Source organism: Pholcus phalangioides, unplaced genomic scaffold (genome assembly GCF_987345545.1).
Source record: "Pholcus phalangioides strain wild (caught in Gottingen) unplaced genomic scaffold, Ppha-v1.0 ptg000017l_1, whole genome shotgun sequence".
Classification (NCBI taxonomy): Eukaryota; Metazoa; Arthropoda; class Arachnida; order Araneae; family Pholcidae; genus Pholcus; species Pholcus phalangioides.
The window spans coordinates 60,799,912-60,808,142 of record NW_028301610.1 but is presented as its reverse complement, the minus strand read 5'-3'; positions in this window follow the sequence as shown (position 1 = coordinate 60,808,142).

Sequence of the window (8,231 nt, the reverse complement as noted above, 5' to 3'; positions counted from 1 at the left end):
TTCTGAAAAGGGGCAGGGAATGGAAATTCTAAGGAAACAACGAGTGCGAATTCTGAAAAAAGGGCAAGGAGTAGAAATTCTAAGGAACCAACGAGGGGGGAAGGCGGGTGTAGAAATTCTGAAAAGGGGCAGGGAATGGAAATTCTAAGGAAACGAGCGGGAAGGCAAGGATTAGAAATTCTAAGGAACCAACGGGGTGGGGGGAGGTGGGGGTAGAAATTCTGGAAAGGGGCAGGGAATGGAAATTCTAAGGAAACAAGCGGGAATTCTGAAAAAAGGGCAAGGAGTAGAAATTCTAAGGAACCAACGAGGGGGGAAGGCGGGTGTAGAAATTCTGAAAAGGGGCAGGGAATGGAAATTCTAAGGAAACGAGCGGGAAGGCAAGGATTAGAAATTCTAAGGAACCAACGGGGGGGGGGGGGAAAGGTGGGGGTAGAAATTCTGGAAAGGGGCAGGGAATGGAAATTCTAAGGAAACGAGCGGGAATTCTGAAAAAAGGGCAAGGAGTAGAAATTCTAAGGAACCAACGAGGGGGGAAGGTGGGGGTAGAAATTCTGAAAAGGGGCAGGGAATGGAAATTCTAAGGAAACAACGAGTGCGAATTCTGAAAAAAGGGCAAGGAGTAGAAATTCTAAGGAACCAACGAGGGGGGAAGGCGGGGGGTAGAAATTCTGAAAAGGGGCAGGGAATGGAAATTCTAAGGAAACGAGCGGGAATTCTGAAAAAAGGGCAAGGAGTAGAAATTCTAAAGAAACAACAAGGGGGTAGAAATTCTGAAAGGGGCAGGGAGTGGATATTCTAAGGAAACAATGAGTGGAAATTCTGAAAAAAGGGCAAGGAGTAGAAATTCTAAGGAACCAACGAGGGGGGGAAGGCGGGGGTAGAAATTCTGAAAAGGGACAGGGAATGGCAATTCTAAGGAAACAACGAGTGGGAATTCTGAAAAAAGGGCAAGGAGTAGAAATTCTAAGGAACCAACGAGGGGGGGAAGGCGGGTGTAGAAATTCTGAAAAGTTGCAGGGAATGGAAATTCTAAGGAAACAACGAGTGCGAATTCTGAAAAAAGGGCAAGGAGTAGAAATTCTAAGGAACCAACGAGGGGGGATGGCGGGGGTAGAAATTCTGAAAAGGGGCAGGGAATGGAAATTCTAAGGAAACGAGCGGGAAGGCAAGGATTAGAAATTCTAAGGAACCAACGGGGGGGGGGGAAAGGTGGGGGTAGAAATTCTGGAAAGGGGCAGGGAATGGAAATTCTAAGGAAACGAGCGGGAATTCTGAAAAAAGGGCAAGGAGTAGAAATTCTAAGGAACCAACGAGGGGGGAAGGTGGGGGTAGAAATTCTGAAAAGGGGCAGGGAATGGAAATTCTAAGGAAACAACGAGTGCGAATTCTGAAAAAAGGGCAAGGAGTAGAAATTCTAAGGAACCAACGAGGGGGGGAAGGCGGGTGTAGAAATTATGAAAAGGGACAGGGAATTTCAATTCTAAGCAAACAACGAGTGGGAATTCTGAAAAAAGGGCAAGGAGTAGAAATTCTAAGGAAACAACAAGGGGTTAGAAATTCCCAAAAAGGGCAGAGACTGGAAATTCCAAGGAAACAATAATGAGTGGAAATTCTGAAAAGGGCAGGGATTAAAAATTCTAAGGAAACAACAATGAGTGGAAATTCTGAAAAGGGGCAGGGAGTGGAAATTCTACAGAAACAACGAGTGTGGAAATTCTGAAAAAAAGGGCAAGAAGTAAAAATTCTAAACAAACAACGGGGGGAGGGGGAGGTAGAAATTCTGAAAAGGGCCAGGGAGTGGAAATTCTAAGGACACAATGAGTGCAAATTCAGAAAAAAGGGCAAGGAGTAGAAATTCTAAAGAAACAACGAGGGGGGGGGGGAAGGCGGTGGTAGAAATTCTGAAAAGCGGCAGGGAGTGGAAATTCTAAGGAAACAACGAGTGAGAATTCTGAAAAAAGGGCAAGGAGTAGAAATTCTAAGGAAACAACAAGGGGGGGGGGGGGAGAGGTAGAAATTCTGAAAAGGGCCAGGGAGTGGAAATTCTAAGGACACAATGAGTGCAAATTCAGAAAAAAGGGCAAGGAGTAGAAATTCTAAAGAAACAACGAGGGGGGGGGGGAAGGAGGTGGTAGAAATTCTGAAAAGCGGCAGGGAGTGGAAATTCTAAGGAAACAACGAGTGAGAATTCTGAAAAAAGGGCAAGGAGTAGAAATTCTAAGGAAACAACAAGGGGGGGGGAGGCGGTGGTAGAAATTCTGAAAAGGGGCAGGGAGTGGGGAGTGGAAATTCTAAGGAAACAACGAGTGAGAATTCTGAAAAAAGGGCAGGGAGAGGAAATTCTAAGGAAACAATAATGAGTGGAAATTCTGAAAAGGGCAGGGATTAAAAATTCTAAGGAAAAAACAATGAGTGGAAATTCTGAAAAGGGGCAGGGAGTGGAAATTCTACAGAAACAACGAGTGTGGAAATTCTGAAAAGGGCCAGGGAGTGGAAATTCTAAGGACACAATGAGTGGAAATTCAGAAAAAAGGGCAAGGAGCAGAAATTCTAAGGAAACAACAAGGGGTTAGAAATTCTGAAAAGGGCAGAGAGTGGAAATTCTAAGGAAACAACAATGAGTGGAAATTCTGAAAAGGGGCAGGAAGTGGAAATTCTAAAGAAACAACGGGGGGGGGGAAGACGGTGGTAGAAATTCTGAAAAGGGGCAGGAAGTGGAAATTCTAAGGAAACAACGAGTGGGATTTCTGAAAAAAGGGCAAGAAGTAGAAATTCTAAGGAAACAACAAGGGGTTAGAAATTCTGAAAAGGGCAGAGACTGGAAATTCCAAGGAAACAATAATGAGCGTAAATTCTGAAAAGGGCAGGGATTAAAAATTCTAAGGAAACAACAATGAGTGGAAATTCTGAAAAGGGGCAGGGAGTGGAAATTCTACAGAAACAACGAGTGTGGAAATTCTGAAAAGGGCCAGGGAGTGGAAATTCTAAGGACACAATCAGTGGAAATTCAGAAAAAAGGGCAAGGAGCAGAAATTCTAAGGAAACAACAAGGGGTTAGAAATTCTGAAAAGGGCAGAGAGTGGAAATTCTAAGGAAACAATAATGAGTGGAAATTCTGAAAAGGGGCAGGGAGTGGAAATTCTAAGGAAACAACAAGGGGTTAGAAATTCTGAAAAGGGCAGAGAGTGGAAATTCTAAGGAAACAACAATGAGTGGAAATTCTGAAAAGGGGCAGGAAGTGGAAATTCTAAAGAAACAACGAGGGGGGGGGGGGGAAGACGGTGGTAGAAATTCTGAAAAGGGGCAGGAAGTGGAAATTCTAAGGAAACAACGAGTGGGATTTCTGAAAAAAGGGCAAGAAGTAGAAATTCTAAGGAAACAACAAGGGGTTAGAAATTCTGAAAAGGGCAGAGACTGGAAATTCCAAGGAAACAATAATGAGCGTAAATTCTGAAAAGGGCAGGGATTAAAAATTCTAAGGAAACAACAATGAGTGGAAATTCTGAAAAGGGGCAGGGAGTGGAAATTCTACAGAAACAACGAGTGTGGAAATTCTGAAAAGGGCCAGGGAGTGGAAATTCTAAGGACACAATCAGTGGAAATTCAGAAAAAAGGGCAAGGAGCAGAAATTCTAAGGAAACAACAAGGGGTTAGAAATTCTGAAAAGGGCAGAGAGTGGAAATTCTAAGGAAACAACAATGAGTGGAAATTCTGAAAAGGGGCAGGAAGTGGAAATTCTAGAGAAACAACGAGGGGGGGGGGGGGAAGGCGGTGGTAGAAATTCTGAAAAGGGCCAGGGAGTGGAAATTCTAAGGACACAATGAGTGGAAATTCAGAAAAAAGGGCAAGGAGCAGAAATTCTAAGGAAACAACAAGGGGTTAGAAATTCTGAAAAGGGCAGAGACTGGAAATTCCAAGGAAACAATAATGAGCGGAAATTCTGAAAAGGGCAGGGATTAAAAATTCTAAGGAAACAACAATGAGTGGAAATTCTGAAAAAAGGGCAAGGAGTAAAATTTCCAAGCAAACAACGGGGGGGGGGGAGGTAGAAATTCTGAAAAGGGCCAGGGAGTGGAAATTCTGAGGACACAATGAATGGAAATTCAGAAAAAAGGGCAAGGAGTAGAAATTCTAAAGAAACAACGAGGGGGGGGGGAAGGTGGTGGTAGAAATTCTGAAAAGGGGCAGGGAGTGGAAATTCTAAGGAAACAACGAGTGGGAATTCTGAAAAAAGGGCAAGGAGTAGAAATTCTAAGGAAACAACAAGGGGTTAGAAATTCTGAAAAGGGCAGAGAGTGGAAATTCTAAGGAAACAACAAGGGGTTAGAAATTCTGAAAAGGGCAGAGAGTGGAAATTCTAAGGAAACAATAATGAGTGGAAATTCTGAAAAGGGGCAGGGAGTGGAAATTCTAAGGAAACAACAAGGGGTTAGAAATTCTGAAAAGGGCAGAGAGTGGAAATTCTAAGGAAACAATAATGAGTGGAAATTCTGAAAAGGGGCAGGGAGTGGAAATTCTAAGGAAACAACAAGGGGTTAGAAATTCTGAAAAGGGCAGAGAGTGGAAATTCTAAGGAAACAACAATGAGTGGAAATTCTGAAAAGGGGCAGGGAGTGGAAATTCTAAAGAAACAACGAGTGTGGAAATTCTGAAAAAAGGGCAAGAAGTAAAAATTCTAAGGAAACAACGGGGGGGGGGGTTGAAATTCTGAGAAAAGGGCAAGGAGTAGAAATTCTGAAAAGGGGCAGGGTGTGGAAATTCCAAGGAAACAACGAGTGGGAATTCTGAAAAAAGGGCAAGGAGTAGAAATTCTAAAGAAACAACAAGGAGAAACTACTAAGCAAATAACAGGAGGGGGGGGGGCAGAAATTCTATGCAAATTACAGCGGGAGAGATTCTGAAAAATTGGCACGAAGTAGAAATTCTTAGGAAAGAACAAGGGGTAGAAATTCTGTAAAAAGGACAAAAAGTTTTCTACTTCCTGAGTAAATAAGGAAATAGCAAGAGGTAGAAATTAAAAAAGTGAATTCTCAGAAATTGTAAGAAAATAACGGGTTCTGAAAACAGGGCAAGTACAGAAATTCTAAGAAAATGACATATGACTAATTTTGAGAAAGGACAGGATGCAGAAATTCTGAAGTAAAGGCAGGGGGCAGGAATTTTACCAAAAAGAAACAAACAATGGGTAGAAGTTGTTAAAAAAGGGTAGGTGCGGAAATTCCAAGAAAATAACAGAAGGTAGAAATTCTAAAAAGGGACTGGATACAGAAATTCTAAACGTATAACAAGAGGGAGCAGAAATTCTGAGAAAATTACAGGGGGAGAGATTCTGGGAAGATGCAGGTGCAGAAATTTTTTCTAAGAAAATAACAGATGGTAGAAATTCGGAAAAAAACTGGGTACAGAAATTGTCAAGAAAGGGGTAGGAAGCGGGAATTCTGAGGAATATAACATTGGGTAGATGTTCTGAAAGAGACGTGCGGTTGAAATTCCAAGTAAATAACAGTAGGTAAAAGTTCTGACAAAAGTGCAGGCGTAGAAATTCTTAGAAAATAGCAGGGGGTAGAAGATCTCGAAAAGGGCAGGTGCGAAAATTCCAAGAAAATAACAGAAGGTGAAAATTTCGAAAAAGTGGAGGATATTAAGCAAATAACAGGAGAAGCAGAAATCTAAAAAAAATGTACATAGGGAGAGATTCTGGAAAAAGGGTGGTGAAGAAATTCGAAGGAAATAAAAAGAGGTAGAAATTCTGTGAAAGGGACAAATGCAGAAATTCTGTAAAAGGGACAAATGCAGAAATTCTGTAAAAGGGACAAATGCAGAAATTCTGTAAAAGGGACAAATGCAGAAATTCTGTAAAAGGGACAAATGCAGAAATTCCGTAAAAGGGACAAATGCAGAAATTGCAAGGAAATCACAGGGAGTAAAACCCTAAGAAAATTGCAGACTGTAGAAGTTCTCAAAAAAGGGCTGGTGCAGAATTTCTAAGAAAATAACGTGAGAAATTCTGAGAAAAAGTAAGGTTTAAATTCTAAAAGAAATGAAAGGATGCAGAAATTCTAAGGAAATGACAAGGGGTAGAAAGTCTAAGGCAGCGGTTCTCAACCGGTGCTCGAGAAAAAAAAAACAAAAAAAAATCCAGTAAAATTTAAATAAAATAATTATAAATATTTTTAAATAGTAAAAATAAATCAGTAACTCTGATGAATAATTCAAAAATTGGCCTACGGGGCTCCGCCATAGAATTTTTTTACTTAAAAGGGCTCCGCGAGTCAAAAAGGTTGAGAACCGCTGGTCTAAGGAAATGACAGGGAACAGAAATTGAAGGGCTGAATAAGAAAATAGTAAGGGGTATAAAATTCGAAAAAAATGCACGATGCAGAAATTCTGAGGTAGGGAAAAAAACAAGCGGTAGAAATTCTGAAGTAACGGGCAGAATGCAAAAATTTGAAGAACGGAAATGACCAATGGTATAGGCAGTGGAATGCCGGGGAAGGGCGAGAGGGCGACCTCCCCTCCCCCGTTTTCCAAAAAATTGTATTATTAGCATAGGTGGGAGAGGGTGGAACCCCTCCCCCCCCCCCCGTTCGAAGAGCCTGTATCCGCTTATGGTCAAGAGTCGTAATTCTGAAAAAGGCAGGGCTTGTAAATTCTAAGAAAATGCCATAGAAATTCTGAAAAGAATATCAGGTGCTAAAAATCTTAGGCTGAGGTCTTGGCGGCAAAATTACAATCCTTACATTCTTCGTAGCACAAGAGGCATTAGCACGCCGGTGATTGGTTACTACGAGCAATAAAGATAACAAAACGTCACGAGGAGATTTCCAATAAGATACAAAGCGTAACTTTTCGCGAAACTGAATTTCAAAGTTCATTAACAAAAAATTAAAGCCTTTTTTTAGTGAATCAATGAATAATAGCCGCACCCAGCGACTGGGTGCTCACTTCGCCAGCCGTTATTATTGTCAACTTGATACACCTGAAACGCGTTTGATTAAATCAGAAAAAACGAAAGCATTTTTTAGTGAATTAATAAATGATAGCAAAGGTAGAAGGGAGGAAAGAGAAAAACCTCGGATGGGTTTGAGAGGGCATCGAACCCACAAACTTCGACATGTGTGTCGTGTGCTCTAATTACTGCTCCAACTGCGGATGTCGGGTGTTCAAGTACAATTAAGTATGTCGTGTTAAACGTCGCCAGCAAAAAATTTCACTGACGTATTAGTTCATCACTCATTTCGGCCAATCACGATGCGCTAAATTTCTATAATGTAGCTAGGAATGTAGGGTTTGTTTATTAGAGTCTTGATGCCATCCAAGGGCATGAGTTTTTCCATGTAGGCCTACAATATATATATATGTTAGCATATCCCCGCCATGGCATATGCGGTTCACGGAACCTTTGCCCCCGGTATTTCGCCTCCGACATTTCGTCCCGACATCTCGCCCCGGCACGTTTCGTCCCCAGTACGTTTGGCCCCCGGAAAATTCGCCCCGGACATTTCACACCGGGAACTTCGCCCTGACCATATGATTGACTCAGTGAATGACCATATGAGTGACTCAGTGAGTGACCATATGAGTGACTCAGTGAGTGACCATATGAGTGACTCAGTAAGTAATCAAGTAAATCGGAAATTTATCTCTGATATTTCGCCAGCCCTTATCGTACGCGTGACTGTATGAGTGAACATATGAATGATGGTACAAGTGACCAAGTGAGTGACCACATGAGTGATCAAGTGAGTTGGACATTTACTAGTGACATTTTGCTTCCCCTGATCGCATGAGTGACCAAGTGAATGAATACATGAGTGATCGAGTGAATTGAAAATTTATCCCCGGACATTTCACCTGCCCTGACCATATGAGTGACCCAGTGAGTGATCATATGAGTTACTCAGTGAGTAATCAAGTGAATCGGAAATTGACCCCCTGTCATTTTGCCTACCTTGACCGTATGAGTGAATATATGAATGATAGTGTGAGTGACCACACCGGTGTGAGTCGTAAATTTGGGAAAAATATTTTATGCTTAAACTGAAAATTCCAAATTCTTAGAATCCATTAAAGTGTGAGTCACTTGGTCACTCAGTGCTACGTAACCACCTATAAAAAGGGAGGGGATGAGGAGGATCATCTTTGCAGACACTCCACCCTCGCACTTTGCCAATCACTCAATCGCTCACTCTGTCAATCACTCAATCGCTCACTTTGTCAATCACTCA